At 39.4% G+C, this 13,405-nt stretch overlaps 1 long non-coding RNA gene across 1 annotated transcript; it reads right to left on the bottom strand.

Annotated features, from left to right (window-relative positions):
- Positions 1-2,731: 2,731 nt before the first annotated feature.
- LOC113944887 lies at positions 2,732-13,122 on the bottom strand. The gene is made up of 3 exons (XR_003526865.1): positions 13,017-13,122; positions 11,983-12,071; positions 2,732-2,774 (listed from the first exon to the last, which is right to left on the bottom strand). It is a non-coding gene; the product is annotated as an uncharacterized LOC113944887 (long non-coding RNA).
- Positions 13,123-13,405: the final 283 nt, after the last annotated feature.

Genomic DNA, 13,405 nt, shown 5'->3' with positions numbered 1-13,405 from the left:
CAAGTAACATACATACTGATAGGCCAGGATTAAGCCTCAGCAGTGATTGTGGAGGTGCTCAGCTGTGGTAGTCTGCCAAGAACTTGGCACATACCATGCTACATAGTTGTAATGGAAGGGGCTACAACTACACCTTTGATTCCAGCCTATTTACTCATACAAGTGGTTCAATTCTCCTTTTTCTTCAAGAGGTTTTACAGTGGATCTGCTTATTGATTTTCCGAGACTCAGAGCTGAATGCCATTGGGATGGGAAAGCCCAGTGGGCAAGGCTTAGGAAAACCCTATATGTTTTCTGATGTTCTAAAAGAAAATAAAGAACTCTGGCTAATGAAGTAGTTTGAGGCACAATGAAGTATCAAGAATCCTTTCCCAGCACTTAGATTAGAGGTTAACCGTTACTCAGATTGCCTGATCTAGGAGTAAAAAATTGCTCCATTTCCATTCCTATTAACACGCAACAAACTCCCTGAGCAGAAGAGCAAGGACAGAAGAAGACACAAATGAAGCTAGGATGCTCTCCTGTCCCCAAAGGACCATGAACTGTCGAGATTTATCTTTGTGCTTTTTTGAACTCATTGTGCTAGGAGAAATACAAAATAAATTATGAAATAAAGGAAATGCTGGCTAAGGATCCATTCACTACCATGACTGTGGCTTGTCAAGGGCCAGAGATGAAGCCAATATATTAGCTAGAAATTCATAATCCATTTGGTTGCTTGACCTCTTTATGATTCAGCATCCAGTTTTGCAGCCCAGTCCTTAGCCCAGTGCTTTAATAGAACAAGTTTGATTTAGTCTGTTCGTAGAACATCTAGCAATAAAAGTGTTCTCAAAGTATTGTAACAAACATGACAGGAGCAGCCTATCTACAGCCAAGCTGGCCTATTGTAAACTTCCTACCATCTACCCTGGGGCAGAGAGAGGGACAAAGTGGAAACACTTTTTGTCAGGCTGCTAGGGTGGCTTGGGGACTGGTAAGGTGAGCTGTCCACTGCCAAGAGGGAACCTGTCCTTGGCAGGCATCAGGGACTGGCTCTTCAGCAAGCAGCAAGAGGTTGGAAGGCATCAAGAGCATCCACTATTGTAAGAACCTGCTTTGGAGCAATCATTAAAAATTCCTGGGTGAAGATGGCAGGGAGAGAAGCATCCAGAATACTTTTATCCTGATAACCATACAACCACAGACTAAAGAGAGTGGATGGTTTTCAATTTGTGTCCCTCCTGTTTCTGTTTTGCCATAAGCCGTGTGCTCTGCATAAGGCACACAGCTGTTGTGGCACTGTGCAGGGACAATCTGTGTCAGCATTCGTTGAATGAGGCTGCATTTCAGGTGGAGATTTTTTGTTTCTTTGTTTTGATCTGATCTGGCAGCACATTCTCCAGGAAGAAAACATGAATTGTGAGAATTAATTAGCTTTGATTTGAGATGCACAGTTAGTGGTAGTGGACAGAGCAAAAAGCTGTTTATTATTTCTCCCTTTTTTTTTTTCAGCTGTTCAGATTTGTTTGAGGGTATGTAGACCATCTGACTAAGAAAACAAGTCAAAAGTGGAATCACGATTCTTTTCTAATGCCAAAGTGTGCCAGAGGCATTCTCTGTCATTTTGAACAGCCTGGACACATGCAGAATGGGTGACTAATGCCCATAACGCAGGTTTTATTACATTAGATTGTGTCATCTGTAGTTTCAGCACTTTCCTTACAGAACTTCACTTCTTTATATTTAAAGGGTATTTTTTTTCCTAAATGAACACTTATTACTTCACAGGTCTAGTCATAGCTAAGAAGGCAAAGCCTTAGCAAGAAGGTCAAACAGAAACAGTAATTTCCTTTTAAATACTGAATCCTTTTTGCTGCTATCCTTGACCCAGACTTAGTGCAAGCATCGTTACATGGGGTTAGGATGTAGCAATATTTTAAGCAGAACTCCTGAGATCCCTTTCAGCCTGTTTTCCTTGGTTTTACACACAGATCACTTTCTTCTAGGCTATTTTTCAAATGCACAAGATATCCTGTTCTCGACTGTGTGCAGGAAAGGAGACACAGCTGTCAGGGACCAGGAGTTGTCTTTTAATTTAATCTTTCTTGCTCTAATTCACTGAAGTATGTTGTTTATGTTTGCATGGATAGGGGAATAACCTTATTTGTGTTCTGACAGTCACTGTGCTGCTTTTCTGGAGGGGCTGGCTGATTGCCTCTTAGTAGAGGCACCAGGGTCAGCAAATAACCACATCTAAATATATGTTATTTTACATTGAAAATGATCAAGATACATGTAGACAAAGCAGGCACAACAGAGAGTGTCAGCTAGCCTTAACTCTGCTCTGTCATAATACTATCAAGTAACCACAAAATCCTGATGATTGCATGGCTGGATGTTTTATAATCAGTTCCTTGATTCTCAGTTTCCCAGTTTATATTGCTTGAGCTTTGGACAGTAGTTCCTTAATGTATTTTACCCTTGAATTATTGACAAGTGCTTTCAACCTTAAATCCACTTAAATGTAGAATAGATTTCTGAACTGATCATGGTACTGTCCTGAATGTCTCTTCTATTACCCCTCAGAGACCATATAATATTTATATTAATTGAATATTAACATTTATATATGAAGGAAGTGTCTGAAAAAACCTTTGGCTATGGACACATGACAAAGTATCTGAATGAGATTGTTACCTGGTCTCCTACTCCATTTCTTCTTTTTGCTTGTTTATTTTGTCACAGCTAAGCTCATCTTACTTTATTCTTCCTCTTTTTAATCACAGTTTCTCCTAAGAGGGAATTTTGCACATATTTAATACGACACACCAGACATGCAATAGTAACAGATACAAAAATAAACTTGACACTTTTCATGTAGAGAAGGATTTGACAGCAATACAGTCATTACATTTTTCTGGCTGACAAGGGCATGACCATTCCTCCCACAGTCTCAGGATAGGTCGTTTTGATAAGAGTTGTGGTCTTACTCAATTTTCTCTAACCCTATATTAATTTTAATATGGTTTTGATCTGACTTAGAAGTGCTGGAAAGTGTTCTAAGTACCCATGTTGGGGGGCTATCTGACTCATCTGTTGGAAAAATCATTCATCTGCTTTGGACTATCATGCCTTTAAGAAGATTTTACTGCTAGATATTTTTAGGTAATAAATGAGAATAATCCCAGCATTTTTGGTGCGATGACCTGTGCTGCCCTGTCACTGTAAGAAATCAGCAAATAAGCACAGTGTGTTTGCTCCAGGTACAGATACTGCCTGACTCCCGGGGCCCCAGGAAAGGACATTTCCCTACTCTCATCCACAAGCTTGGAAGATTCACCTTGGCTTATCAAGCAAGTGTTCAAGTTCTACAGCCAGATGTGCTCCTGGGGATGACATTATGGTGCCCAAATTACTGTTTAGAGCGATAAATGTTTGGGACTTGCCTTGAGTCAGAGGAGGGATGCAGAGTCAGAGGTGTGAGTGAGCTGAAACCCCAGAAGCCCAGCTGAGCTCCATGAATGCTCTGCCTGCCCAGTCATGGTTCCCCATTTATTGAGGTCTCCATGTGCAAAGAGGTCTCATACACGCATCTGGCATCCACACATCTCATCCACCCATGTCTGGCATAAGACATCTTGCATGTCTTGATATTTCCAGTATTATGAGTGAATGTAATTCTCAAAGCACTGTTTTTAAACCTAGTCCTGTGCATTTGATGCTTCAGCAGAAGTCTCTAATGTGCAGAAAATGCTCTTGTTAGGAATAAATGGTGTTCTGTATTTTCAAGCTTAGAAGAATCTGGAGTTAGACTTGGGATCATCAAATGGGTAAAACTCTTCATGCTCAGAGGGGTACGAGTACACTTACGAAGTGGTTAATTTCTGTCTTTGCTAAGTTGTTTTCTGGGAATCCTTTGACAAAGGCCTGTGGGATTCTCTGTCTCATGTTTTGCTCCTCCATAAATTGTTTTCCTCACTGTAAATGTGAGATAACATAAACTTCTGCCAGTGATGACTGATTGTACCTACTTTGGGAATGCTTTTAAGAGGACATCAGGTTTTCCAGAGTTACCGATGATGAGTGATACTTGGAATGGAAAAGAATAGTTTCTTATACCAACTACTGCCAATGATTGCTATGAGGTGTTGGCTCCAACTTCATTATTCTGTCTTCCTGCTTCCCTTTCTCTCAGAAGATTCCCAAATCATTTGTGCTGATGACAGATCCATTTGAAATACAAATTCATCTTTTTCTTTCTTGTACCTTCCCAAGCAGTGTCAGTATCTGGATTTAGGCCTATGATCCTTAAACAGATGAAACTCTGCATACTCAGCAACAGGCAAAAATGCATTTAGAAATGGATTAATCTTTTTGCCAACTGAGTTTATTTTCAGGGAGTCTCATCCCTCTCCCCTTTCCTGGATTTCAATATGCACAGGCTCATGTAAAGCTAGTGATATAAATTGGGTCAACTCTGAGATTAGAGGTGTGGAAGGGAGACAGAGAGAACATGATCAGCACCTGCATGCTGCTACAACGCTAATGACACAGTTACAAGAAGTAACTTTAATCCCAAATGTCCTACGTGTTCTCTAAAAACACGTCAAGCTAACCTGCCAGGATCTGAGATAAATCCACTGAAATGAAGTGAACCATGGCCTTTGCTTTTTTTTTTTTTTTTTAAAGTGGCAGATGTGAGTTAAAAACAAACAAGCAAACAAACAAACATTCAAATGCAGAGACTTAAAAATAGAAGCTAAACTAGTTTCAACTTTCTGGCTAGACAGTAGATTAGATTGTCTGGTGAAAAAAATAATAAAAATACTATGGCAAAAATATATTTCGGAGAACAGAAAAAATTCCATTATAGCAGTGAATAATGAAAGCTAGAGGAAACACATAATATTTCTGCAGTTTGATCAGCATCACTCAGGTTCTGGCCTTAAATTGCCTGCGACTATTTTAATTCATCGTAGACAAAACTGTGAGCTGGCTAGTTGTGCAGTGCCATGCTGTAATTATTATAAACATGAATAATTAATATTTGGGGAAAGTATTATTGGTAAAAAGGTCTCTTTTAAAATTCTTTCCCAAGGTGATTTGTTACGTAAGTGCACGAATCCCAGATTGGTACTTCTAATTAAATCAGAGATTTCTTCTGAGGTGAGCATGTTAGATAACAGGGACAGAAAGCAGAGTGGCCAAGCATGCAGGTTGTTTAACTTATTTTTAACCTCTTCTTCGTACTTGGTCCATCCTGCCTCAAACAGATCAGCTACTAATAGCAACAGCATCTCCTACTGCTTTTGGGACTTACTAATGTTTCTGTAGGATTAGTTTGGATCAGACTGTCAGACAGTTTAGCCCAATTTTTTAACACTAATGAAGGATTTGTCTTGAAAATGCCAGAGCCACAGCTACCGGCCCAGGATTTAATCAAATAGAGTAGACAACACAGCACAAGTAACAAGATCCCCTTAGGTATTTGAACCTCAGTGAATAGTACCAGCGTTTGGTTCCTGCTAGCTCTATCAGGTGCACTTGTGCTTTTGCACATCAACTGATAGTGTATTTCTAGGTTGTATTGGTTTTTTGTTTGTTTGTTTGGGGTTTTGTTTTGTTTTGTTTTTAAATGAGGTTAAATTACTAATATTTTCTTCTTTGCCACATATTTTGTACCAGAAATTGTTTTTTTTTTTTTCATGAGAACATGACCATTTATTTTTCTAATCTTTCAGTTCAGCCTAGGAGTGAAGAAATATGAGTTTTATATAAGTTCACAGTAGTGAAATTCTGGGTGAACTAAGAATAAATTAACATTTTTATTACAAAGTTCCCATTGGCTATAGAAGCACCCAATAGTCAAATGCTTCTTTATGCCCATAATTTTTTTTGTCTTGTAAAAGCCAATTTCATAGCCTCCAAAACCCACCAAAAAACTCTTGGGAAGAGATATTGTCTATCTGTTTTGCCAATCAGCTGTGGTCTGCAGGCTTCTTAAAACTGAATTCAACTTCAAATACTCCTTACTCAAAGACATGTACCTGAATTGCATGTGTACTGCAGAACTAAGGCCATGCACCTAAAGGCAAACCCCTCTGTTGCTTAGACAAAGAAAATTTTGCCAGCTGATGTATCCCAGCAAACTGGAAGCTACTGTGAGTACTTGAGCATGCTGATGATGTGATTTCTTAGTTATCTCATGGTTGTGTTCAGAAATCCACTTATTTGACTTTAATTTTTTTCACATTTCCGCTCAGGTTAATGCACTGTAGGCAGGGGTTGCAAAGCCTTGTGCACAAGCACGAGATTTAATGTAGGATGCATATATATAGATGGAGCTTTGGTCCCGAATTAGAAGACCTAGTAAGCACATACTAAATTCCCAGAATAATTTGCAATGTTTCATTGAATAAAGATAAAACTTGTTGCTTACTTAATGGGAAATACTTTGCTGGAGAGGGACCTTATCCATCAACCTATTCTAGGTAGTGTTTTATTCCGGAAATTGCTGGTCCCTAAAACATCACTGTTACATGATGACCAGTACATTTTATTTATGTATCTGCAATTCCCAAGATCTTTATGTTCTTATCAGCACATCCATGGTGAGACTCAGCATCAGGTCACATTAAAATTTAGGTACCTAGATGTAGGTAACAACATGGGAACTAGGTGTTTAAACTTTGTTGCACTCAAACTTCATTGCAGTCTACAACTTCCTCGTGAGAGGAAGAGGAGGGGCAGGCACTGATCTCTTCTCTGTGATGACCAGTGACAGGACCCAAGGGAATGGCTTGAAGTTGTGTCAGGGCATGTTTATGTTGGATGTTAGAAAAAGGTTCTTTACCCAGAAGGTGGTTGGGTGCTGGATCAGGCTCCCCAGGGAAGTGGTCACATCACCAAGCCTGACGAAGCTCACGAAGAGAGTACCATCATTTGGATGATACTCTCAGCTGCGTGGTGTGACTCTTCGGGATGGTCCTGTGCAGGGTGAGGAGTTGGACTCAGTGGTCCTTGGGGGTTCCTTCCAACTTGGCATATTCTATGATTCTGTGATTCTGTAACGGAAACCTAACTGAGGGAGCTGACAGACTACGCACTGCTCTGAGGTCTTCAAGTCACCCTCAAACAGAAGTCTACACAAGGAGCTCCAAACTCTCCTGAGTTTGTCTAATGCCCTTTGAGCATCCTGCCTGATGTTCTGCTGGAGTTTGAAAAGTCATGAATCTCCTCTGTAACTTGTGCCACATCTGTCACCTTCGTGCAGTACTCTCATGTATCCTGTGACATTTCTGATGGCACTTGTTATCTATACTTGGCAAATGAGTCAAGAAGTTTATCTTCAGTGACTAGAGAAGAAACTTCTACACTTGGATTATATGTAGACAAAATCATTGTGTTTTAGAGCTAGATGATCTTTAAGGTCCCTTCCAATCCAAATCATTCTATGATTCTATGATTTAGACACTTAAGCGCACCAACTTTTTTTTTTTTAAGTATTCTCATTCATACAAAATCTATTCCAAAATATTTACATTCTTTAATGCTAAAATCAGCAACAGAATATTGCTTGAGTTTTAACACAGCTGATTAAAAATCTGTGTTTCCTCACTGCTCACTGAATTGGCAGCAGAGCATTGACCGTATGGTCTTTGAGGGAAGAGTAAGGGGGCTCTTAGCTAAGAGGTATTCTAAATTTTTCTGGGTCTACAGTGCTTTGAAGCTTTCCCTATAAATTCTTGCCCGAAACTCTTGACTGCGCAGATTTTATTTTGCAGGCAAGATAGGCCAAGTGACCGTAGAAATTCTCTCTTTCTCCCAGTAATTCTGATCAAAAGAAGCCCATGTGTGGCCTTTTGCAAAACCAGCAAAGATAATACTGATGTGCCATGCATATCCTGAGCTTTAAGACAGATCTGAAGGAGGTTTTGCAATTGAAGAGTGAAGAAAAAGTAAAAAGAAGGAAAAAAAATATTTCTGAGCACCCTGCCCCAAATGTAATCTTTCCTAAGGTAGTCTGTGAAACATTCATTCTATTCTTAATTGGTTGTAACATCCTATGCTTTTATTTGGATGTGCTAGGATATGGCAGCCTTTAGTGAATTCTGTTTGTTTAGAGCACTGTAGACAGTGTTTTACAGCCATTAACCTCCCAGGTATTAAAGCGGTGAAGGAATTTGAAGAGTCTAATTTCTGAACTGACACAAGCTCTGCTTGAGCAATTCAGTTTTACTCTGAAAGCTAGGTTCAGGCCAGCTTGTTTGGCTGAACAAGATGAGGAGAGTACTAAGCTGTGCCCTCATACCAAAGTGAGGCTGGTAGGAGCAAATCATCCTTCTGTGGTCTGTACCCTCTCCCTTGTGATGCAGAGACCACACACTGTAAGAGCTGGATGTCCTTCTGCACATCTACTAGGTGACTTCAAGCATAGCTAGCAGAACAATGGGACAGACGTTTTTGGAAGGATGGATGAGGAATGCAATAGAGATGGATAGGAGGAATGGAGAATATAAGAAAGCCTGACACTAATTAGTGTACTTTTTTATAATTTTCCTTAGAATTTCTAACTAAATAAGAGTAGGAAAATATACAAGGTGTACAAATTTTTTCTTTTCATGCCCCCTGCTAATAACTAAAATCATAGCGACTTTAAAATTGCACATATGAAGAAACAACACTGAAGAGTATAGAGCTATATGTAAGCTCTCTAGATAATACAAAACTGGTAACCAAAGTCTTTAGTCTCACACATTTTGGTTTTGTATAACATCCTGTCGACACTAAGCAAAACTGTTCAGAGCCATGTCATTGTACAGATGTTCTAAGCATTTTCACAATGGAGTAACTAACTCATTGTACGTGTACAAAGTAAAGAGCAAAAGATATCTAGAGGTCAATCACTGAATCCCCTCTGTATTGCTTAATATAGAGCCTAGGCCATGAACCCAGCATGGATGGTTGCATTTTAGACAACTACAGTTAGGTGAGTTGTATCCCATTCACTGCCTTTAAAATTTCTTGGCCTGGTAAGGAGAAAATGAACGGCCTTTACATAACATGAAAATACAATTTATCAGGGATAAAATGGCATTTTTCCTCTGTGTACTTACATTTTTCTTTGTTTACTACAGCTGTAAAAAGAATAACTAGCAAATGAGAAAAATACCACAGACTGATGTCACGTGAATGATGACAGCTTCAGATGATAGTCTACCAACAAATGTGTTTCAAAAGAAAGAAAGAAAAGAAGGGAGAAAGAAGGACAAGTTTAAATAATGACCTGGGTCCATATTCTGCTAAGAATTGGGACGTAAAGGTGTCCATTTAATGAGACAATGGACTTCCTTGCTATGCAGCGTCTGCTCTAATCCTGTCTAAATCAGTGGAGCTACTTCACTGTAACCTCATTTTGGTGACAAAATATAGTGTTTATGCCAACAATATTTCATAGATGAGCATTCCGAAATGGCAACTCAACAAAAACAGTACTGGAGGCCTTAATATGGAAATCTACTGTCTCTTAGTATCCACAGTTTTAATTCTGCATTTTGAGGTTTTAAAATTCATTAAATTATTTCTCGCTTTATTCATCTGAGTCATTCTTCAATCTCCTTCCAGTATTCTGTTTCTGATTAGTAGTTATTAAGTAACAGCAATAATGGAAAAATTACTATCTTTTCTTGGAAAATTTAGCAGTTCTAATAACTGTTACTATTTCCACAGTTGAATGTGAAAATACAGAATACAATCTGAAGCAACGCTAAACTTTTAAAATCTCTGTCTAAAGCATATTGTATTTCTTTTGCATTTTCATTATGACTGAGTTATTATGTTTTCTCAATAGTTTATTTTAATAAAGCTGATATTTCATTATGTGTAGTAAACAATAAAACCAATCTTTCCACTGCAGAAAAAAAATCTATGCTGTAGAAATAATTAAAACTATTATCATGTAATATGCCAAAAAGAAGGGTAAATTGGATAATCCAAACATCTGGTTTTGTTCACAAATGCAGTGCAGAGATCCATAAATCCATCCAGGGTAAATACAGACTGCTTTAGATTTAAAAGTCAAATTGACTACCTACATTTGGGGATGTCTATTTTTTATTAGAATGGTTGGGTTTCAAGGTTCTTAACAATGAGGCTCAGTACATATTTCAGGTGAAACCATGGAAACAGTAGGAGTCATTTTACTCAAAATAGAAATACCACAAATGACCTTGACATTTAAAAGCTGATGCTGCACATCGTCATTTAGATTGTGAATGAGGGGCATATTATCATGTCCTTTGTTCCAAAATTGTTATTGGTCTTCCAAGACGGAGTATTTGAAAGCTGGGGACTTGTCTTCTATCTGTAAAAGGGGTCCACTCTGCTGAGGAAGACATTAAGTGCCGGTAGCTGGGTGTGCAGCTGCAGATTGAGCTCTGGGTGCTGGGAGCCCCAGTCAAGGGGCCCTTTGCATTAAAAAGGGCACAGGGACTTGTGGGCTGGCCTGGTGACTGGACACTCAGAGACACAGCAGGACCTGATGACCCCCAGCCCTTAGAATGTGAAGGTATAAAAAGCCCATGGTTTCCTTTGTTTGGAGTCCTTCCTTGGAGGCACCCTGCTCGAGCTGTTATCTTTTTATTTCACCATGATTACATTATTTTAAGGATCAAGATGTCTGAGGCTCTGCTATGAGAAACCTAGGGTCGAGCTCATAAGGTAATCTAGTCTGACTGTGTGAATGTGGGTTGTGTAGCTGTGAAAGGGCCTTGGTCTCAGCTCTGATGGTCTGAGTGTGACTGCCAGAGTGGCTCCTGGATGGTCAGACAGCAAAGTCTCCTTAACACCTCTTTTATGGGGACCTTTTTGTGGGGACAAGGTAGAAAAGTAGGGATTATGCAGGAAGATACAACAAATTGTAAATGATGGAGCTTGAGAGTGCAGCATTCTGAGGAAAGCATTTGCACTTGAAGACTATAGTTTTAATTCTGTCTGAAGACACCACACGGAAAACTTCTCCCCTGAGGTAGAAATGGCAGGATGTAAATGGCTATGTGTTGAGAGACAGAAAATTTACCTTACATGTCTGAACAATGCAAAATATTTCAAAATACCGCTAAATTTAAGGATTTAATCTTTTCAAGGATGGCTGGATGATGTGATTTCTTATTCCGCAGGCTCTGCATAAAACCCAGACTGCTACCATCTTTAAACAGTTGAAAATTGCAGAGGTTATTTTGGCTCTTTGCTGTCAAGCCATCCTTCTGGGAGCTATATATCTCTTCCTGTTTGAACTGTGTGCTTGTTGCTGAAATGTAATTGCTGACCCAAGGCCAGCAGGGGATGGGGGTGTCACACTTCTCAGAATAGGACCCCTCTTACCAGGTTCCTACTCGAACCCATAGGGAGTGAAAGACTCACAAAAAGAGGTTTCAGAGGCATGTAGGTTCTTTGTTTCTCAGAAGACAGTATAATGGGTTAAAGCTGGTTATAACCTGTAGAATAAGTGTGCCTGGAAAAGAAAATTTTACCACTGACTTTTGTGGGGCCAGGATTTTACCCTTTGACTTTGGACAGCATTTCATCTCTTGGGTGTAGCTAGCAAAAAAACCCTCGTTGAATTCAACACTGTCCTTATCTACTAAGTCATATAACACAAACCAAAATATCAGTAGGAATTTCTGCCTGCACAATGAGCAGTACAAGAGTTAGCACTGGACACCATATAAGGAGAAAGTTGAAATTCTTGTTGCAACTTGGATTGCCTTCTCCAGTGGTTTTACACAGCTCCACTGAATCTACACCCATTCTTGCAGTTTTCAACTCTTTCCCTTTATTTGTTTCTAGTCTGAGTGTAGTCTCTGTGTATGAGCATGCATGTGTGCACATAAGTAATAAGCTTTTACTGGTCTTGTCTTTCACTTTGTTGAGTAATATTTCTAAATAAGATTTTTAATACTCAAAGAAATACGCTAACACTGCCCTTGAAGCTTTACTTACTTTGTCTTGTCCTCGCGCTGGGAGTAACTGTTCCTTTGGGTGACAGATAGAAAGCCTGTTTTCTGACATTTCAGATCCAACAATAGTAGCTGCAGGGGCAACAGTGACAGACTAAAAACATCTGAGTGAAAATCTGGTTTATGAACTACATTATAGGAAGAATTTTCTTTTAAATCTATTTACAATTAATTTTACATAGCCATTTTATATGTAAAATTATTCAATTCCATTCACAACAGGCAATGTTGCATATTAGAAGTGGACACACTGCAATATTTCTTATACAAACAGAAGCTTTGTCCTCCTGGAACTGAAGGGCTTCTGAGGAGTAGTAAAGACAACGAGAAACTCAATGTTTGCTCCTGCTGGCAACGGTAGTAGCAGTTCCAGTGATGTCCTATATGAAATTAAGATTACTATGAGAGCCTTGAGGTCGTATTCTGCGGTGTGTCCTTGCACACTGCAGAACACCCGGGTCTTTAATGGTCCCTACAGATATCTAATAATAACTTAACAATTAATACAAAGCATTTTTGTAAATAAGAGAATTCGAGATTACCATCTGGCTGAAGGGAAGGCTGTAGTGTCTGGGTTTGGCTGAGAGGACACATGCTCAGGGGCACACTTGAGTCAACAGCCTTCATACACTGCTCTGTTCCTAATGTTTTTGCAAGTTGTATTATTGATCATAGATATAACATACAAAATAACATTTACTTAGTATCCAGGCCAGGACCATGTTGCCAGCCGGAGTGAGTGGAGGAAGAGAGCAGATAAAGCCTCCTACTTCCGCAGTGGACTGGAAACTGTATTTGCAGAAGAGCTGAATATCTCAGCCCCTCTTAAAATTCCACTTCTAGCAATGCCTCACTATTCTGGACAGTATTTCTAATGAAAATCTCCTATCCTACTGCTAGGATTTAACCTGCTAGATAAAGCTAAAATTAGAATAGGTCTTCCCCAAAATGTCACGACAATAAATATTTTACAAGTGTCTGTGACCCTAAGCTGAAGAGCTGCACAAGCCCTCTCACTTCAGCTCCAGTGCAGCAAGGTTCTCCAGTCCCTGCCCAAACAATGAATACTGGATTAAAGTCTGTGTTCATCCTCAGTGGCAGCTAAGTGGCTGATCCCAGTCCTATGGGTACAACAAACCCAAAGGTATTTTCCTGAACACAGGGAATTGCTTTTTCCGTTAACTCAGAAGAGAATTTGCGCCACAGAGGTTAGAGCTCAGGCAATAGTGGGGTAGTTTTTAAATTTACTATTGAATTTCATATATAAGCCTCCATGACTGCCATGCCTAAAAGTGCCCACATTAAAACCATGTTTTTGTGGACAAAAGGTGAATAATGCTTCAGCATATGGTTCCTCTTAGAGTATTTCCTTTGGTTCTTTTTTCAGCCTTATAATAATAAATACA

Source organism: Corapipo altera, unplaced genomic scaffold (assembly GCF_003945725.1).
Source record: "Corapipo altera isolate COAL_440 unplaced genomic scaffold, ASM394572v1 49, whole genome shotgun sequence".
Taxonomy (NCBI): domain Eukaryota; kingdom Metazoa; phylum Chordata; class Aves; order Passeriformes; family Pipridae; genus Corapipo; species Corapipo altera.
Note: the sequence above shows the minus strand (reverse complement) of the source record. Positions and strands in the feature narration are given on the sequence as shown.